The 21,716-nt window shown below is 43.7% G+C and overlaps 1 long non-coding RNA gene across 1 annotated transcript in view; it reads right to left on the reverse strand.

Moving 5' to 3' along the window:
* Window positions 1-21,716, reverse strand: part of LOC111186311 (uncharacterized) — a 63,390-nt gene that overhangs the window by 39,228 nt on the left and 2,446 nt on the right. The window contains exon 2 of the long non-coding RNA XR_002647808.2: window positions 14,249-14,546. This is a non-coding gene — a long non-coding RNA (uncharacterized LOC111186311). The remainder of the gene's footprint in view (window positions 1-14,248; window positions 14,547-21,716) is intronic.

Here is a 21,716-nt window from a genome sequence, read left to right on the forward strand (position 1 = left end):
CAGAGGCTCACAAAGGAGCAGCTCTATGAAAGACCATCACGTAGATTAGTGGAAGGCAACCAACAGCCTAACCACCGTCTGACTACCGGCTCCACTGATGAATGTGTTATTGTGAGAATGGTGATGCTTGCAAGGAGGTCTAAACGGTCTTACATTTTCAGAAATAACATAAAGATCATACGTCTGCTCAACATTCTTTTTTAAACTCAAAGCATAGGATCCATTTTTTTAAAATCTTAGCACAGTTGATGACTGGGCACCTTTTCCTTAGAATCTTTGGTACTGACAAAGGCAATACACAGCTTTAAAGGACTCCAAAAATGAAAAGTGATCATTCACTGCTGTGATTATTCCCATCTGGTTTGATCTCGTTCTTTACTATTTTATACTTTCTCATTTTGAAGCTCTGCAGCTGTCCTTTGTAGGTTTGCGAGAACGATTTGCAAAGCTTTGGAAACGTTTACCTCATTTCCAATCCTAATTCCCTACATAATTCTGGGGCCTATTGCTCGCGGGACCCCTTGGGTTCCCCCATCGTCTTTGGGATGTACTATGCACAGCACGGGGAAGGAAGGCATGGGACGAAACACTCCTTTGCTCTCTTGAAATGAGCATCCCTGCTTTGGGCGAGAGGAGCAAACTCAACACTGGTTGTGCTTTCCAGGATTTTGCAGATAAATGTCCAAAGCAGCGGGGTTGGGACTTCCCTGGCGGTCCAGTGGTTAAGATTTTGCCTCCCAATGCAGGGGGTGCGGGTTCCATCTCTGGTGGGGGAGCTAGGATGCCTCACGGCCGGAAAACCAGGAACATAAAATCAGAGCAATATTGTAACAAATTCAATAAAGACTTTAAAAAATGGGCCACATCAAAAAAATCTTTAAAAAAAAAAAAGACAAAGCTGCTGGGTTGCCTTCCACTCTGGGAGCACTCCCTTACTGCTGAAAGAAACAAGGGAAGGTAGCTATTCCTGGAAATAACAGGAGTGATGAGTAGCTGTTCTCTTAGGATAATGAAGCACATAGACCACTCTGTCATCCTTCTGCTGGACCGGACTTCAGCAAAGACATCTTCCCGTCTGGCTAGTGAGCCTGATGTGGTTACCAGCCCATTCTGGCTGAAAGGCAGCTTCTCAGAGGCCAAGAAACAGGGCTTTACCTATCCCTTTGTTTGGGTGATGGACGTCGGGTGACTGTTAAATATATAAATTATGAGAGAGGCATTGTTTTGACCAATAAAATAACGCCAGGGGCTTCCCCAAGCTACCTTGTGCTAGTTTAATCCACATACGGCTGCGCAATGCCAAAAGTATCCCACTTTAAGCAAAATTTCTTATGATATTCAACCAAAGCATGTCTTTTAATATACAAAGAGTCAGTCAGGGATGCCTTTAAACAGCCAGCTCAACTCCACAATCCATCTAAGGTACATCTAAAGGTAGTAAACATCCAGTTCAACATACAGATCTGTGGAAACAAGTGAGAGTCCATGATTAAGAGCAGTTACTTACTATACAAATCATTCCTAAAGAAGTGCCCGCTCTTGGAGTGTTTATGTTCTAAGTTGGCAAAGGGGAGGACAGAACATCATTTCTTTTTTTTCCCCTCTGCTTCCTTGATGTGAAACTCTATGAAAGGGAATAGCTGTTTGTTGGAGTAAGGGGTGTGGTTATAAAAGAAGGCTCAAGTATGAGAAAAGAGTAGTGTGCCCTCTTGCAGCAAAGAGGATGGAGGAGCCCTGCAAGAGGTTTCTAGTCCAGCAAAAAGTTGTCCTGACACACTCCCACCAAAAATCCCAAAGTTCTAGATTAAATGTAAAAAGCGTCCTCTTAAATGCATGACTGGGCTTATAAAAAAGAAAAGGAAATTCTCAGATGCTAAAAACAAAGCAAGAGCAGGGGTGCTGGGAGGAGAACCAGCCCTGAGGCCTGAGGCCAGCCCTGAGGCATCCTGTGTCAACTGTGGGAAAGAAGAGCTTCAGTTTTAGAAGACTAGTCTCAGGTGCACACAAGGTGGGCATTTCCATCAGAAACCACTGAAAGTGTGAGCAAGAAAGGATCTGCCCTGAAAAGGGGTCAGTGAGGAAATGAGTCTGTCTCAGCTTCAACTCTGGGTGGAGGGGGAACGGCTGCCCTGAAAAATCTTAGCAGCAAACCAGTCCTCACACAGGTTTGTGGCTTCAGTTAACACTACCTACGTGGCCAGAAAAACGTCAAACTGAGAATTTCATCCAAAGTGGTCCCAGGCTGGCGGTGTACTCGGGAGCCTGACAGAATCAAACTAAAATCTTCACCCTCAAGCAAGTCCTCAGAGAATTCCCAGTGACAAGGTTTCAAGGATCTTGAACCTTTGATCAAAACACACACACACACACACACACACACACACACAAAGAAATAAGTCTCCATGAGAGAGAATGAGCAGATACAACATAGACTAGCAAAAGCTCCAGATTTTGAAAATTATCAGATACAAAACAGAAAAAAGTATATCCAACGTAAAGAGAAAATTGAAAATATGAATAAAAATGAGAAACTATACAGAAAAAGACCATGCAGATTTGAAAAAGAATCAATTAAAACTTACAGAAATAAAAAGCATAAAACTTGAAATTGAAAACTCTATCAATATGTTAAACAGCTGGTTAGACATAGGTGGAGAAATAATTAGTGAACTGGATGATACATCTAAAGAAATTACACAGAATACAATACAGACAGAAATAAAGATGGAAAATATAAGAAGTTGAGAAACAAGGAAGAGGTTCCAGAAGATGACAGAAGAATAGGGAAGAGAAAGTAGTTGATAATTTTCCTAATTTAATTAAAGAAATGAATTCTCAGGTTTGAGATTCTCAGTGAATTCTAACCTGGGTTGTTTCTTTTTTTCATTCATACTTTGAAATATCACTGTGAAACTGCAGAATACAAAAGACAAAAAGGTCTTTTCACCAAGTGTGAAAACAGAGGCCACTTGTAAAGGGACAATAATTAGACTGACAGCTGACTTCTGAACAGCAATAATATTGATAAAAGACAGAAGCCAGTGGAAAGCTATCTTCTGAAAAAATAAATAACAGGATTGTACATAGTATGAAACCATCTCTCAAGAACAAGGACAAAATTAATTCAAACAAAATTGAGAAAGTTTACCAGAAGTATATCCTGTCAAAAGGAACAAATAAAAGATAATTTCAAGGGACCTCCCTGGTGGCGCAGTGGTTAAGAATCCACCTGCCAATGCAGGGGACATGGGTTCGATCCCTGGATCCGGGATGCCACGGAGCAACTAAGCCCATGCGCCACAACTACTAAGCCTGCACTCTAGAGCCCGCGAGCCACAACTACTGAGCCCACGTGCCGCAACTACTGAAGTCCATGCACCTAGAGCCCATGCTATGCAACAGGAGAAGCCGCTGCAATGGGAAGCCACACACTGCAACGAAGAGTAGCCCCTGCTCACCGCAGCTAGAGAAAACCCATGTGCAGCCAAAATAAATAAATTAATTAATTTTAAAAAAAAAGGATAACTTCAAGAAGAAGGACAGTTATCCCAGAAGGAAAGTCTGAGATACAAGGAGTAAAGGTGAGCAAAGAGTACGGCAAATACTGAGGAAACCTTAACAAATTACTGTATAAGATAATAACAACAATAACAGAAATTTGTTAAGGTTTTAAAGATCCCAATAAAAAGCATTTCTTTTCCATATATGGATTATGAATGGATTGTAAAACAAGAACGTACAAGAAGGCAGAGAGAAGGACAAAATTTTGCTTTTATTACCAACGAAACTAATGTTGGGAAATGTAGCTTATATCTGCAGGCAAATACATCTCATAATATTGAACCCTAGAATTAGGCCAACTTACCCAGCCAGTCACAGGCAGTTCCAGGTCTCCACAGCTGCACCCTCACCCTCCCTTCTGCCAAGTACATGGGAACCTGCCTCTGTAAGACTTACAGCTTGGAGGAAAAGAATCATATGTGTTCTTCCCGAAAACAACTCCCTCTCAAGAAAAGACAAGGCTACACATGCCTAGTTTCCCTTCCAAATTCACCCATTAGTTTAAGTCAGGCAGAGAAAGGCTAGAAGTGTCATGCTAGTGAATCTCCGTACACATAAAGGGAAACAGAAGGAGTAATGAATAAACCATGCTACCTTACAATAAAGACTAATGTCAGAGAGAAAGGGGTAAAGCTAAAACACTCAACAACAACAAAAACACATAAGCTAAAAGGGAGGTGCCTGGAGTTAAAATGTTATAAGGTCCTTATATTATTTGGAAGGAAGTTAAAGTTATTAAATTTAGACTTCAGAAAGTTAAATGTGCCTGTTAAAGTATTTCAAGGCTAAGTATTAAAAGGATAAAAACAAAGTTTACCCCTTTACAACAGCAGAAGGAAAATAATGGAATGAAAAAATAAACGAATTCCCAAGGATTTAAGAAAAGAGAATTTTTTAATTTAAAAAGGACAAATAGAAAACATAAAATAACATGCCATAATTAACTCTATACTAATTACAACAATAAATATGAGTGGACTAAACATTCTCGTTAAAAGACAAGGATTGTCAGAGTAGATATGAAAAGAAAAATTAATAATTTGCTGTTTCCAAGAAACTCACATAAAACATTAGGTCACAGAAAAGTTGAAAGTAAAGAATACAAAAATATGTACCACACAAATATTTACCAAAAGAAAACTCTGTGTGTTAGTCAGAAAAATAGAACTTTCATTTTAAAAATTACTATAAAACCCACGAGATGTCACTTTACACTCATAAGAATGCCTACTATCAAAAAAAAAAAAATCCAGAAAATAGAAGTGTTGGTGAGGGTGTGGATAAATTGAAACCTTAGTACATTGCTTGTGATAATATAAAATGGTGCTGCCACTGTGAAAAGCAGTATGGCAGTTACTCAAAAAATTAACTGGAATTACCATATGATCCAGCAGTTCCACTTCTGGGTCTATACAAAAAAAACCCAAAAAAACCTGAAAGCAGGGATTTGAACAGATATTTGTACACCCATGTTCATAGCAGCATTACTGACAACAGTCAAAACGTAGAAGCAACCAAAGTGTCCATTAGCAAATTAATGGGTAAACAAAATGTGGTCTATACATATAATGGAATATTATTCCACCTTAGAAAGGAAGGAAATTCTGACGCGTGCTACAAGACGGATGAACCTGGAAGATATTATGCTAGGTGAAATAAGCCAGACACAACAGGACAAATACTGTATGATTCCACTACATGAGGTACCTAGAGCAGTCAAATTCACAGAGACAGAAAGTAGAATGGTGGTTCCCAGGGGCTAAAGGTAGGGAGAAAAGGGGAATTATTGTTTAATGGTGACAGAGTTTCAGTTTTGCAAGATGAAAAAGTTCTGGAGATAAATGGTGGTGATGGTTGCAGAACAATGTACTTATGTCACTGACTTCTATACTCAAAAATGATAAAAATGGTAAATTTTATGTTATGTATGTTTAACTACTATGTAAAAAGAAAGAAAATTGCTACAGATAGAGAGCTAATTTGGGAAGTTAAACACAAAGATGGAACAATTCTAAATTTGTGTGCATCTAGTAATATAGCTTCTAAATATACAAAGCAAAAACTAAAATAATTACAAGGAGAAATTCACAAGTCAACCATCACATTTGGGAGATTCTAACATATCTTTTTCCATGACTGAATAAGCAAAGGAAAAATCCAGTAGAGAGATTCTATAGTTGAAAATCAAAATTAACAAACCTAAACTAAGGGACATATACAGAACAGTATACTCCGGAATACGCTCTCACATACACAGGCAGGAAACAGCTTCCGCTGTTTAAATGTTATATTTAAAATAAGGCAATAACAATATATATTAATATAAATAGATAATTCTCTTTTTCATAAGGATAAAAACCCATCAACAAAATCTATATATTACTCTCCACTCCTTCATACTTAAACATTCAATACAGTTCAACTTAATGCTCTATTTGTTCAAAACTATTAAATTTTTTAAAAAACTATACTAAGGTGTTTATAAAATGTTATAATAGCTCCTTGGAGACATGGTTGACTCTAGGGCTTGGGCAGAGAAAATAGGAGATAACCCTGGAGCATCTTGTAGTGCCAGAAAGAAAGGAAGTGTTAGAAAAAAAATGCGGCATGTTGAACAAAAGAAAGAATGTGGTGTTGGATTACAACAAAAGTATAAAATAAATAGATATGCGTGTACACTGATATAAATAAATGATTGAATACAAAAAGGGGGAAGAAGAGACAAATCTTCCTTTCAGAAGAATTCCAAATAATATATGTAGATACTCCCCCCATAAAGAGGTGGCACTTCATTTCCTAACCCCACCCCTTTGAGGATGAACTTAATGACTGTCCCAAAGAACAGAGCATTGGAAGACAAAACCAGTAACTTCACAGTGGAAATGTCCAGCAGATACCACCTCAACCAAGTGATCAAAGTTAACATCACAGTGTTGTCATGTTGAAATCATGTACCTCTGAAATCATGGGAAAAGGAGGGCTTTTCATCTCTGTTTTGTATTCATCCCCAAAATCCCAAACACCAGTCTAAACATGAGGAAAACATCAGAGAGATTCGAATTGACGGATATCTACAAAATACTTGACCAGTACTCCTAACTGGCTAAGTAATGACAAACAAGAACTATCACAGACCAGAGGAGACCAAGAGCCCATGACAAGTCGATGCAACGTGGGATCCTTCATCGGATCTCGGAGCAGAAAAAGGATGCTAGTGAGAAAATGGTGAAATAGGAATAAAGTCTAGAGTATAGTTAATAGTAACGTACCAATGTTAATCTCTTAGTGGTAACAAGTGCGTCACGGTTATATGAGATGTAAGATTAGGGAAACTGGGGAAAGGGGATGAGTGAACTCTATTATCTTTGTAACTTCTATAAATCTAAAATTATTGCAAAATTTAAAGTTTAGCTTTTAAAAATTTTATAATCTAATATTGTAGTATCAACTAGTAAACTGGTTTAAATCTTTTTTTTTTTTTGCTGTATGCGGGCCTCTCACCGTTGTGGCCTCTCCCGTTGTGGAGCACAGGCTCCGGATGCGCAGGCTCAGCGGCCATGGCTCACAGGCCCAGCCGCTCCGCGGCATGTGGGATCTTCCCGGACCGGGACACGAACCCGTGTCCCCTGCATCAGCAGGCAGACTCTCAACCACTGCGCCACCAGGGAAGCCCTGGTTTACATCTTAAATACATGTATTGTACAAAAGAAAAATTTCCAAAACTCCACCTGGCTAATTCCATGCAAATTAACACAAGGGAAGAAGTTGGTGGGGAAAGTGAAAATAAGATAACACTGAGTTTCACAAAATACTTTTATCTAAATAAGACAACAGTCAATTCTGAATAATCTTCCAGGTAAAGCTTTCCCAATTAGTAACCAAGCTGAATTTTTCTGTGTAAGAACTTCACTGTATGTCCCAATCTGCTCCTCCTCCCCCTCCCTGTCCAGTTCACTGATGTTTCGGAGTGGACATAGCTTGCCCTTTCAGAACTATCCATGCCTTTGTTTCTGCAATTTCCTCTGTCTAATGCCATTCTGCTGCCCCTTCCCCACCTACCAGGTCCTTGTGTCTCCTTCAAGGTCCAGCCTACATATTCCCTCATTGATTTATTCATGACTTAGGAGGCTTTTGCAATAGTCCGGGTAGAAATGTTGGTGGCTTGGACCAAGGTAATCATGGAGGTGGTGAGGAATGGCCTGTGCTCGAGCTCTCCAGAGAAACAACCAAGAAGATGTGTATAGTTCTCCGGTTGTCTAGTAGCCAGGGTTCACGAGTCCAGGAGTCAAGGGGTGGAAATGGCATCACTTACTATTACCCCTAGGGTCCTACTAGCAGAGATTTTTGCTTCCTATACCCGTGACCTATGTTCAGCTGGCTTTGAGGTCTTAGTTCCAAAGGGAGGACATGCTTCTACCAGTAGATGCAACAATGATTCCACTGAACGGAAGTTAACACTGCCACCCAGTCTCTGAATCGAGAGGCAAATAAGGGAGTTGCTGTGCTGGCTGGGGTGATTGACCCTGATCACCAAGGGGAAATTGGGTATGTCTGGAATACGGGAGGTCACTTAGGGCATCTCTTAGTATTATCACGCCCTGTGATAAAAGCTGATGGAAAACTACAACAATCCAATTCAAGCAGGACTACTAATGGCCCAGACCCTTCAGGAATGACAGTTTGGGTCTCCCCACCAGGCAAAGAACCACAACAAGCTAAGTGCTTGCTGAGGGCAAAGGAAATACAGAATGGGTAGTAGAAGAAGGTACTTAAAAATACCAATGACAGCCATGTGAAGAGTTACAGAAATGAGGACTGTGGCCGTCATGAGCATTTCTTCTTTCTCCAGAGAGGGATTTACTATAAGGAAATGGCTCACACAATTATGGAGACTGGCAAGTTCAAAATCTGCAGGGTAGGCCTGCAGGCTGGAGACCCAGGGAAGAGCTGATGTTGCAACTCAAGCCCAAAGGCCACCTGCAGCCAGAACTCCCTCTTCCTTTGGGGAGGTCAATCTTTTCTCTTAAGGTCTTCAACTGATTGGATGAGGCCCACCCACATTAAGAAGGGTAATCTGCTTTATTCAAAATCAATTTATTTAAATGTTAATCTCATCTAAAAAAATGCCTTCACAGCAACATCTAGACTAGTGTTTGACCAAATACCTGGGTACCATTAGCCAAACTGACACGTTAACCATCACGTGGACAGATGGTGGATGGGCATAATTTGGAGAGCCAATGGGATGCATCCGCTGATTATGTGTGGGGCCTGAGAGAAGGACAGGCTTTCTATAAATAGAGTTGCCACATGATCCAGCAGTCCCACTCCTGGACACACACCCAGACAAAAATATAATTCGAAAAGGTACATGCACCCCAATGTTCATAGCAGCACTATTTACAATAGCCAAGCCTTGGAAACAACGTAAATGTCCACTGACAGATGAATGGATAAAAATGATGTGGTACATATATACAATGGACTATTAGCCATAAAAAAGAATGAAATAATGCCATTGGCAGCAACATGGATGGACCTAGAGATTATCATACCAAGCAAAGTAAGTCAGAAAGAGAAAGACAAATACCACATGATATCATTTATATATAGAATCTAAAATACAACACAAATGAACCTGTCTAAGAAACAGAAACAGACTCACAGACATAGAGAAGAGACTTGTGGTTGCCAAGGGGGAGAGGGTGGGGGAGGGAAGGATTGGGAGTTTGGGATTAGCAGATGCAAACTATTATATACTGAATGGATAAACAACAAGTACAGGGAACTATATTCAATAGCCTTTGAAAAACCATAATAGAAAAGAATATATATCTGTATAACTGAGTCACTTTACTGTACCGCAGAAATTAACACAACATTGTAAATCAACTAAGCTTCAATAACATTTTTAAAAAATAAAAAATAAATCAAGAAGGAGAGGTTTTTTCCCAAATACCTGGGGTTATGGAGATACCATTAACTGAGATGGGGAGACTGCAGGGGGCAGTAGACAAGGAGGTAGAGTCAAAGATGGAGATCAGGCTTTGGGGGTTCAGGCTTTGAAATCTGACATCCAGATAGAGATGTTGTGTAAGCAACTGGATATATGGAGCTGGAGTTCAGGGTAGAGGTTCAGGCTGGAAATTAGAGTCTCATATCATCATCTCTGTGAGCCTTTTGTAAGATTTCCCACACAGATTCCTAAATTAAAACAAGTCCTTTGTGCCCCAGTTTGGGATGCAGAAAGGAACTATAATTAAAAAACCAAGAAGGATTAAAACATAGAGAGACCAGCTTTACAGAAGAAGCAGAGGGTTAACAGGCTGGATTATAAAGGTTGACAGGAACGTGCAGCTGAAGAGATGCCAGAAGGAAAGTTAATGAATTGCCTTCGCTGAAAAGATGAGAATGACATTAAACCAGGATTGCCCTGGAAAACTGGTGATAGCTGGGCGCCTGGCATTTTGGCGAGTTGCTTTCCTGAGACATGATTTACGAACGAGGGCCAGCACGTGATGTTGTCATGAAAAGCACACCCTCCAGAGTGATTTCTCTGGGTTTTCATTTCAGTCCCACAATTTCTTTTAACCTAGAATGAGTAATTTAACTTCTCTGCACCTCTGTTCCTTCGGCTGTTAGAGCAGAATCACACGGCTGCTCACTTGCTGGGCTGTTGTGAGAACTCAGCGCTATGACTGCGTGGCCCGGAGTCCATGCTCCATGAACATTAGCTCTGATCATGGTTACCTGTCTCCCCCACTTCTCTCTGACTTCAAGAGAGCCTTAGATTCGCTCTCACTTACCTCACCAGCTCATAGCCTAGTGTCTGGGAACAAGGATTTGTGGAGTTGAATCGAACAGAAAAGTGGCACCTTCCATAGCATTAAGGACGGGACTGTCACTACCCAGACTCACCTGTGCCCGCGAACATCCTCTCCTCCTTCCCTCCTGCTCTCCTGGGTTAAGCACCCCTGTGTGCCCTGGGTCCCAGCCCCTCTCACCTTCTCAAGAACTGCATTCTATTATCCGTCTCCCTTCTTTATTTTCAGCCTCTTCTTAGATCATTCCGCTCTGCATGTTAACATGCTCGGGGCTCTTCTACTTTGAAAGGCATTAAAACAATCACCCCTCCACCCCACTGCCCTCTCTGGCTATTTCCTGATCTCTGAGCTTCAGTTCTCAGCCAGACCTCTGTAAAGTAATGTACAGTGTCTCCGCCCCTCATTTCTCAAACCACTGCAAAGGGCTTCTACTCAAACTTCCCTTCTCCAAAATGGCTTCCTGCAGGGTCACCAACGACCAATGATTTTGCTAGATCCAGTAGATATTGTACAATCTTCATCTTACTTAACCTTTCAGCACATTCAAGACCCCTAACCATTCCCTCTTTCTTGAAACATTAGACACCTTCCCCTAGTTTTCTTCTTATATTTCGAGTTGACCGTCCTCATTCTCCCAGGCTGGCTCACCATCCAACCAGCGATTTTTAATACAATGGAACTCCTCAAGAACACGCCTTCCTATGTACAATGGAATACTACTCAGCCATAAAAAAGAATGAAATAGGGACTTCCCTGGTGGCACAGTGGATAAGAATCCGCCTGCCAATTCAGGGGACACGGGTTCGAGCCCTGATCCAGGAAGAGCCCACTTGCCGCGGAGCAACTAGGCCCATGCACCGTAACTGCTGAGCCTGTGCTCTAGAGCCCGTGAGCCACAACTACTGAAGGCCGTGCGCCTAGAGCCCATGCTCCGCAACAAGAGAAGCCCCTGCTCGCCCCAACTAGAGAACGCCCACGCGCAGCAACAAAGACCCAACACAGACAAAAATAAATAAAATTAAATCTTAAAAAAAAAAAGAACTAAATAATGCCATTTGCAGCAACATGGATGGACCTAGAGATTATCATACTAAGTGAAGTAAATCAGACAAAGACAAGTATCATATGATATCAGTTATATGTGGAATCTAATAAAAATGATACAAATGAACTTATTTACAAAACAGAAACAGACTCACAGATCTTGCAATCAAACTTGTGGCTACCAAAGGGGAAACATGGGGGGACGTGATAAATTACGTCCCAGGAGACTGGGATTAACATATACCCACTAGTATATATAGAATAGATAACTAATAAGAACCTACTGTATAGGGGACTCTACTCAATACTCTGTAATGGCCTATATGGGAAAGGAATCTAAAAAAGACTGGATATGTGTATATGTATAACTGATTCACTTTGCTGCACACCTGAAACTAACACAACATTGTAAGTCAACTATACTCCAATAAAATTTGGAGGAGAAGGGGTAGCACTTGCAGGGGCCCGGCCAGTGGGGTCCCCCTCGCTTGTCTGTTCTGAGTCCTCCTCCAGGGCTCCTCCTTTCAAGGCCTCTGTATAGTGTCCTGGGGGGGCAGGGACAAAGCTCCACAGGCTGTGTGGTTTGCACAACGGAGACTTATTCTCTCACAGTCTGGAGGCCAGAATCCGAGATCAAGGTGTGCACAGGGCAGGTTCCTTCTGCGGGCTCCGAGGGAGGCAGTTCCAGACCTCTCCCCTGGTTTCTGGGGGTCTGCTGGCCATCTGGGGTGTTCACTGGCTTGAAGACTTATCTCCCCGATCTCTGCTCCATCTTCACGTGGCCTGCCTTCTCGCTGTGTAACTGTGTCCAAATTTCCTCTTTATATGGACGCCAGTCGTGTTCGATTAGGGGCTCACCCTACTCCAGTGTGACTGCATCTTAACTAATTACACCTGCGGCAACCCTAGTCCCAAATAAGGTCACATTCGGAGTTCCTGGGGGTTAGGACTTCGCCGTGAACTTTGAGGAGATGTGATCCAAAGCTCCCTGTTAGGAGTCTTTATGTCCCCCACCCGCCCACTCAGACCTCCCCTCACTGGTCCCGAGGGGTAGACTTCTGCTCTCTCCCCAGGAGGGGGTACTGAAAGCCGCCCATCACTCACTGCTCCCTTCTCTCACTGGCAGGACCAGCAACGAGAGGACAGAGGACACTGGGCCTCGTCTACCAGGTGACGCTAATTCCTTCTCCCTCAGATCGCTGCTCTCCCTGCGCCGAGCAAATCAGACCAGGCTGCTCTGGGTGCTGCCCCTCTGCCTGTGATGGGGGTGTCAGGGTTATGGTGGGAGGTGGATCCACCAGCTCCAGTCCAGCGGCACCTGGAACTCTGCTCTTCCCAGGCTACCGGGCACTTGCGTGGCCCGTTAATAAAGCTGATATGTACCTTGGTTTTCAGTGGCTCCTTGTGAATCTGTTTCTCAGTTGGTTAGAATCTGATACATTTATTACTCAGTATATATTTAACGAATGGATTAAGCCTTGCTTTGAATACAAATGAGTGTCCGTGCGTGCATGAGACTGCAGGGAAGCGGGCAGAGAAGAAAAGGGAGGCAGGAAGGGGGTAAGGAGAAGAGAGGGAACACTAAGTATTTACCCCACACCAGGAATCCCCAGGAACCTGCAAGGCCTTAGAAATCACCTGCCTTATGGCTTTAGACACCAAGACTTTAAACTGTGATCGTAACACCCTCATCATGGCAGACCTCCCCGGCCTTAGGAGCTTCAGGGGTCTCACTCAAAATTGACCACAGCTTTCCCAAACTAGCTTTCATTTCCTCAACCTTGAGGGTCAGAATCGCCCAGCACCTCTCATCTTTTCCTCCCTCCCATCAAGGTCAGCAATGCTATCATAAACCAAGGACTGCTGTCTTTTCGCACCTTCTCTTTCGTAGTGAACTAAATCTACCCCGTCACACACACACCTCTCAGAATCGGAAGAAGAAAATAATCCTAAATAATCACTCCTAAAAGGAATGTGAAAGTACTTTTTAAACTTCCTTTATAAATCACATTCCTTTTAGAGGGAGCCTCAGATACCTTCTGAGAGAGTGGGATATAAAGTAACTCAAGCAAAACTTTTTAATAACGGATTCTCCCAAATTTTTCTGAGGAAAGAAATGAGTATTTGTGAACAGTGTACAAAATGCCCAGAAATATGCAGGAGCCCTTTGTCTCAATGATATGTGATCTCCCCAGCAACCCTTGGAAGCAGACAGTGGTGCCCCATTTAAGAGCGGGATAAAATAATAAAAAGGGACTTGGGGAGATTAAGTGACTTCACTGTTAAATGATAAAGTTGGAATTTGGGCTTAGCTCTGCCTCATGTTTTCAAGTGCATTGGGCTTTTCCCACTCTAGGAAAATTTCCTCAGCCCCAATTTCCAGGCAGACTCTGGTTAATAAATGTGTGTCACAGAAAGTCCTGGCCAAGGCCACGAAAAGAAAAGCAGGGGTGTCGTTATATCAGCTCCACCTTCTCTGCCCAAGGTTTCACAAAGAAGATGGTTTAATATGAGCTTAACGCTTTCGTCGAGTTATTCTACAGGAATGCAGGAAAGGCAAGGGCTGTCCATCCTTCATGTATCTGGTATAGAACGGTCCTCAGTGTCTCCTGCCCCCTCCAACGTAACATCCTCACTGAGAGAAAATTAAGGCCAAATGATTCTGGCCCAACATGAGTTTAGTGTCAAAGGAAGAGGACTTCGTTATATGAGACTCACGCTGACGCCGTACTCATAATAACAGGACAGAGTCCAGGCTGCAGAAACAGAGAGACTCTAACATAAAGGACAGTGTCTTAAAGAAAAGTTGATTGCCTTACCACATAACAGGCCCAAGGTCCAGATGGTGAGCCAGGCCCTTTCCAGCTTGTTGCCGTGCTAGCTGCGGGCACCGTCTTCCTCCCGAGGTCAAAGCTGGGTGGTGAGCACATTCACGTTCCAGCTTGCGAGGAGGGAAAAGAGCTGCATTCCGGGCTGGGGCTCGTTGTCTATGTGGGAGATGACCTAGAAGTTGCACCATCGTCTCCGCGTGCATCCCTGTATTTGGGCACAAGGCCACACCAGCAACAAAGGAGACGGGCAGGGCCATCTCTCGCTGAGCCCCACGGCAGTCCATTCCTGCGGAAGACGGGGGAGCAGATTGTGGTGGCCAGCTAGCAAACTCTGCCGTGGTAACAATCGCAGCCCGCAGCTGTGCTCGGCTTCACAGCTGTTAGTGCTTTCACACCCACCACTCCGTGTAATCGAGCAATGAACCTCTGAGTAGGTAACATGTACCTCATGTTATGCATGAGAAGATGGGGCCAAAGGGTTAAGGGACTGGGGTAAGGTCTAACCGTAGAGGTATTTTTTGTTGTTTTTTTGCGGTACACGGGCCTCTCACTGTTGCAGCCTCTCCCGTTGCGGAGCACAGGCTCCAGACGCGCAGGCTCAGCGGCCATGGCTCACGGGCCCAGCCGCTCCGCGGCATATGGGATCTTCCCAGACCGAGGCACGAACCCATGTCCCCTGCATCGGCAGGCAGACTCTCAACCACTGCGCCACCAGGGAAGCCCTAACCGTGGAGTTTTAAAAGCACGATGAGAATGGACCCGTATGGTAGAGTCGAAAAGCAAAGCCTGTTCAGTTTGTTTTAGCCACATTTATTCAGCAATTAATAAGAACCACAGAACTGAGAAACAGGAAGAGAGGGTGGATCCGTGGCCTCAAGGCTTCATGGCAGCTGGGAGAGTGAAACAGTATTCTCAGTACCGTGTGGTCATGAGGATTGCAGGACAGAAAGACCGACAGTGACATCCAAGGGCAGAGGGGGTCATTAGTACAGCAAAGACATCGGTGGTTTCTGGAGGGTAACAAAAACTAAATGCTTTTCCTACCATGAGTGGGAGAAACAGTAACTCTAAAAGTCTCCAGTAGAAAATGGAGAAGAAGGGTGTTCACTGAGGAAAACTAAGGTAGTGAGAAGGAATTATGACTCTCTTATGCCCTGGCCTTATATTCTCCCATCCTACCTTTTATTCCAGCCAGTGCTGGTGCATCCTGCATGTGTACCCTGAGGCAGGTGTACCCTGAGGCAGGTGTATCCTGATGCTCCTGGCCACACTTCTGACCCAGGCATCTCAGGCGTTCTGCCCCAGGGTTGCCCTGACACTACAGTGCAGGACGCCTGCAGGAATCTGCCCCAAATTCATGGATCCACAGGCAAGAAGGCCTTGGCCATGGGGCACAGCACCAGCAGACAACTGCTCCCTCTCTGTCCCAGGTAGCACCGTCTGAGGCACATTCTACACACTGCTAGGTGGTACCGGAGGACCAAGCCTGTGATGGTTAATTTTATATGTCAATTTGGAGAGCTTTTTGGATGAGATCAACATGAAAATGGTGAACTTTGGGTAAAGCAGAGTGCCCTCCGTAGTATGGGTGGGCCTCATCCAATCAGTTGAAGCCTTGAAGGGAACAGGGACTGAACTCCCTGAAGCAGGAGGAGTTCTCCAGCACGACGCCCTCAGACTTTGTACCATCAGCTCTCCGGGGTCTCGAGCCCGCCAGCCAACACTGCAGATTTTGGACTTCCCAGCCTCCATAATCGCACGAGCCAATTCCTTATAGTAAATCTCTTGGTTCTACTTCTCTGGAGAACCCTGGTTAAGACAGAGCCCCAGCACCAGCTTGAGAATGCACTCTTGTATTGGTTTTCCTTTTTCCCTGTTATACTCCCCCAGTCTCTGGAATCACTCACTTTCCCAAATCAATTAGGTATGTGCATGCCCCTGTCCAGGCTTGCTTTCAGGGGGCTCCTCAGCCAGGGTACAATGTTTGCATATGTATTCCTGAGGGTAATCAGTATACAAGCACATTTATACCTCAAAGAGAGCCTGACGCGTTTGCTATTCCCCAGCATCACAAGACCTAGAACCCTGGCTGGGATGCTGAAGTGTGTTGGAACAAATGCTGCCACTGCTTCCCACCTCCCCAGGGAGACTGTGCTGCCTCCACCAAAGCACAATACCTTTTTGTATGCCCCGTGCTGCTTACCATTTGAGAAGTTTGCAAAACATGCTTGCTGCACTGGACTGAATATTGTATTTTAAAATTTGCCTATGTGTTGTCATGATGTAGATACACTGTGGACCTGTTACTGTTCACATTATATTATTTGATGAATCCAAATACAAAGGATTCGGCTGATAACTTCAGCTCTAGTGTCACGTGGGCATGGATTCAAGCCTCCGTTCCTCCGCTAGGTGGCTGTGGCACAGCATAATCTCTCTATAAAGAAATATACGTAAATTTTTCTGCTGAGAGAAATAAATGTCCGCCTAGAATTACCTTCCCAGCTAAATGTCGATACAACAATGAGGAAGAGAAGAGGTTTGTTTTTTTCTGAAGAGCCTAAAAGAATACCACCATAAAGATTTTCACTGAAAGAAATACTATGGCATTTATTTCAGAAAGAAAAGATTTGAAAAAGAGATGTAAGAAAAAATGGTAGCAAAGTAATTCGTAACTAACTACGTGGTGACTCTAAATCAGCACCGACTGTTTAAAAACAACAGCAATAGTAAATAATTTGAAGAATATAAAAATGAGCTGGGGCTTCCCTGGTGGCGCAGTGGTTGAGAGTCCGCCTGCCGATGCAGGGGACACAGGTTTGTGCCCCGGTCCGGGAGGATCCCACGTGCCGCGGCGCGGCTGGGCCCGTGAGCCATGGCCGCTGAGCCTGCGCGTCCGGAGCCTGTGCTTCGCAACGGGAGAGGCCACAGCAGTGAGAAGCCCGCGTACCGCAAAAAAAAAAAAATGAGCTGTAAGTAAAATGATGGACAATAATGATATATAAGACAGGAGTGGGTATGTATTTGGATTAAAGCATTTAAAAATCTTGGATTTGGACTTCCCTGGTGGCGCAGTGGTTAAGAATTCACGTGCCAATGCAGGGGACCTGGGTTCGAGCCCTGGTCCAGGAAGATCCCACATGCCGCTGAGCAACTAAGCCCACGCGCCACAACTACTAAGTCTGCGCTCTACAGCCCATGAGCCACAACTACTGAGCCTGCGTGCTGCAACTACTGAAGCCTGCATGCCTAGAGCCCATGCTCTGCAAGAAGAGAAGCCACTGCAGTGAGAAGCCTGCACACCACAACGCATAGTCCCTGCTCGCTGCAACTACAGAAAGCCCACATGCAGCAATGAAGACCCAAAACAGCCAAAAATAAACAAATAAAATAATTTTTTTTAAAAACAGACGCCAGAGAGAGATCTCTTTCCTTCTTTCTCTTGCTCTCTCTCCTTCTGCAGCACACCACACATCAAGGAAATGCCATGTGAGGACTTAGTGAGAAGGCGGCCATCTACAAGCCTCAAGAGACTTCTCAACTGGAACCCTGCTAGGGCTTGATCTGGGATTTCCAACCTCCAGACTTGTGAGAAAATAAATGTCTGTAATTTAAGCCACCCAGCTCATTTTGTTACGGCAGCCTGAGCAGACCGATACACCACATTTGGCTCCAGACACATGATGGTGACTCCGACAAAGCCCTGTGCTTTAGGAGCAAACTGTCTACCAGGAAGAGACATCTCATGAAAGTACACGATGAGCGCTTCCACCTCGGCCCGGGAGATCTGAAAGGCTCCACAGAGCACACATTTGAGCCAGGTTTTCAGAGAGGCCCGACCAGGAGAAGAAACAGCAATCCAGGCAGAGAGAACCCCCAGCAAGGTCCGAGAGACTTTAAAAGGCAGATGTATTTGGTGAACACTGAGAGGCTAGGGGGTATAGAGGGCATGACAGGGAACGCTGGAAGAGGCTGAAAAGATAGAGTGGGGCAAGATGCGAAGGTCCCTGAGGGCCAAAACCAAAGACTTTAAATTTCAATATAAGAAAATAGTTATGGGGGCTTCCCTGGTGGCGCAGTGGTGGAGAGTCCGCCTGCCGATGCAGGGGACACGGGTTCGTGCCCCGGTCCGGGAGGATCCCACATGCCGCGGAGCGGCTGGGCCCATGAGCTATGGCCGCTGAGCCTGCGCGTCCGGAGCCTGTGCTCCGCAATGGGAGAGGCCACAACAGTGAGAAGCCCGCGTACCGCAAAAAAAAAAAAAAAAAAAAAATATGATAACAGCTCTAGAAAATTTAGCCATTAGTTTTCCTTTTGCATTGAAGCCTGAAATATGAAAATACAAGTCAATGGACTGCAACCTCCAGGACAAAATAAGTCAGGCATTGCACAAAGTCTCAGGAGAATCCAGCTGACTCCCAGTTTAACATTAATTTTTAATTTTGAAGCTAACTGTGTTGACATTGAGAAAAATGTAGTCTAGAACCTACGAAAAGGCACAGGGATTCTCTGACTCATAAGTAACGTTTCAAAGAGCCTACTGGAAATCATAAGTCTAACTCATCATAAAACTGCTCCAGCTATAACATCATAGTTCTTTGCTTTTAGCTGGAATAACAAGAACCTGGTGAGATTATATTAGTTATGGTAAGGAGGCAAAAACCTCCGCATGTCGGTTACATTTCTGATTAGTAAAGGGAAACTGAGTTATCATTTCACAAATACAATCTTTGATAGTAAACAAAATCTTTTAGAACAAGAATCGTATTTGAAAAAAATAATGAAAATCCTTTCAGTGTTTGAGGAGGGAAAACCTCCAAGGAACTTAAAAACAGGGGCTATTGTCTTAATAATAATGATCCATTTATACCGAGCCCTTACTGTGTGCCTTACATCCATGTTCTCCTTTAACGCTCACAACTCCATGAAGGCACTATTACCTTCAGCTTACAGATGAGGAAACTGAGCTCAGAGTTCAATAGCTTGTCTGAGGACACCCAACTGGTATGAGACATGTTGAAGAATCAAACTCAGGGCTTCCATGGTGGCAGCAGTGGTAAGAATCCGCCTGCCAATGCAGGGGACACAGGTTCGAGCCCTGGTCCGGGAAGATCCCACATGCCGCGGAGCAACTGAGCCCGTGAGCCACGACTACTGAGCCTGCACTCTAGAGCCCACGAGCCACAACTACTGAAGCCCACGATCCACAACTACTGAAGCCCACGTGCCACGCTACTGAAGCCCGTGCGCCTAGAGCCTGTGCTCCACAACGAGAAGCCACGACAAATGAGAAGTCCGTGCACCGCAATGAAGAGTAGCCCCTGCTCTCCGCAGCTAGAGAAAACCCGCACACAGCAACGAAGACCCAACACAGCCAAAAATAAATAAATAAATAAATAAATTGATTAAAAAAAAAAGAATCAAACTCAGGACAATTAACTCCAAAGCTTGTTCTTAATCACCATATTTCCTGTTTTATTCATCTTCCTTCCCTCAGTCGGTTGGATAACCTTTGCCTGCCCAACAACTAATGGAGGCGGACTTTCCACTAGGTTCAAACTCGAGCAAGAGTCTGGGAGGAAAACAAGACTCTTGGTGCCTGTTAATACACACATCACCCACCAGACGTCTGGCTCTCAGACCAGGTCTGGGGGAATGCGAATCTTCCAAGAACTCTGTGAATTCCTGTGGCACAACTATTGAAGAATTCCATGCTCTGTGATCTGGTAACGCTAACCCCAAATTCTTCATTCTGCTGCCTTTAGTACTTACCTTCTCTTGACTGTGGAGGTCGTTTTATCAGTATTCAGCACCAAACTCATGAAGAACTGAAGAACAGGAAGAGAAAAGCAGTATACAACATTCTTTAAGGCAGTGCATGCTATCTGCCCATCTGTCCTAACCTTTTTTTTCCTATTCTTTAGGTACAACCTACTCTAGGACAGGGCACAGATATTGGTCAACAAATGACCCAAAATAAAGAGACAAGTGCAATTGCATTTCTGGATTCAAAGAGGTCCCTTCAAACACAAAAGAGGTACCGATTTCTATTAGCTGGGATCTTCAGCCAGACCACTCCATGACAGCAGCCCCGCTGCTGGGCTGATGATAGAAAAACACTTCCTTTTTCAATGCCTTAATATTTGGAGCACAGTGTGGTCCTATAGGCTTCCTGTTGTTGTTTTCTGTTAAGTCCAAACAGAGAACGATTCCAATCTCACGGTTCTCCATCTGAAACAAAGGCCAGGACACGGCTGGAATTCAACAAATGTTATCTTCCCCTTTTCTTCATTAGGGTAAACTAGGCTTGAATTATCTGAGACGTTTATGACTTGATCACAGTGGCAAAGCTGACACAATGGTGGTTCCCGTCATGGAACTCAAGCAGGAGAAAGGAATGCAAGATTACATTGCCATGAACTCATTCTGAATTAGGTTAAGAAGGGAAACTGATGCGTCTGGTTACTTATTGACTTAACGTAAAGATGAAAGTGACCTAACCTGGCAACCATAAAAATCCTCAGAGGTTAAGCAAATTCAAAGAGATTTTTGAAAGGTAGATTTCAGGAAAAAAACTAGCTAATGCTCTTGGAGGACTATTTCATAAAATGAGTGACAAATGGAAGCTGAATTCAGTGGAGGTAGGGGTTGCATACAGACTGCCTTCATTCTCCTGAGTTATAGCCTGTTTAAAGCTGCCATTTTAGTAAAGCACTAAAATCCACCACAGTTTTGTGCAAGTCAGCTAAAGTGCTATTGTGCTATTATATGCATAAGTCTTTATTTGCATTAGAAAGGCATCAATTACCTCATACTACAATATGTAATTAAGAAATAAATGTACCAGCTCAGTCTTACAAGATAAATAATGGATTACTGCAAGAATAAAAGTTGTGATTTTAACTAGCCACATTTCAATGTTGACTATAAGAAAGCTTAGCACTACCTAAGCTGGGTCCTTTATGTAGTAAGGACCAGATATTATATAGCAAGTTCTCTAGTAATCACACTTGCCTGTGAAAAACAAAAATTACCATTCAGTTTCTAAGCCACTAATAAGTTTGGAATGAATGAGCTTCACACAGACAGAACCAAACATGAAGATTCACAAACTACTAGTCAGAAGGGAATCCAGAAATATCTGGGATAATGTCTCTCAATGAAGAAAAATAAAAGGGGTTCATTCATTTGGTAACTAGTTGAATGCATAGTATATGTATTAAGGATGGTTAGGCAGGAAGTGAGGCTGGGGGTTGGGAGGTGGAATATGGAGAAATGTGGCTAGTGAGGTTTAAGTGGTAAGGACTTAGAACAGCCAGTGTGACGTGTGGGAAAGCTGACCTGGGACAGCTGGAAGAGATGAGGGGCCACTTGTAACATCTGTGGAGTGTCCAGCAGTAGGCATTCCATGATTGTTGAAATGAACGATGGGCTGGAAGTGAGACCTGGGCTCTGG

Source organism: Delphinapterus leucas, chromosome 11 (genome assembly GCF_059928025.1).
Source record: "Delphinapterus leucas isolate spDelLeu-1000000601 "Yukka" chromosome 11, BTC_Dleu_Yukka2, whole genome shotgun sequence".
NCBI lineage: Eukaryota > Metazoa > Chordata > Mammalia > Artiodactyla > Monodontidae > Delphinapterus > Delphinapterus leucas.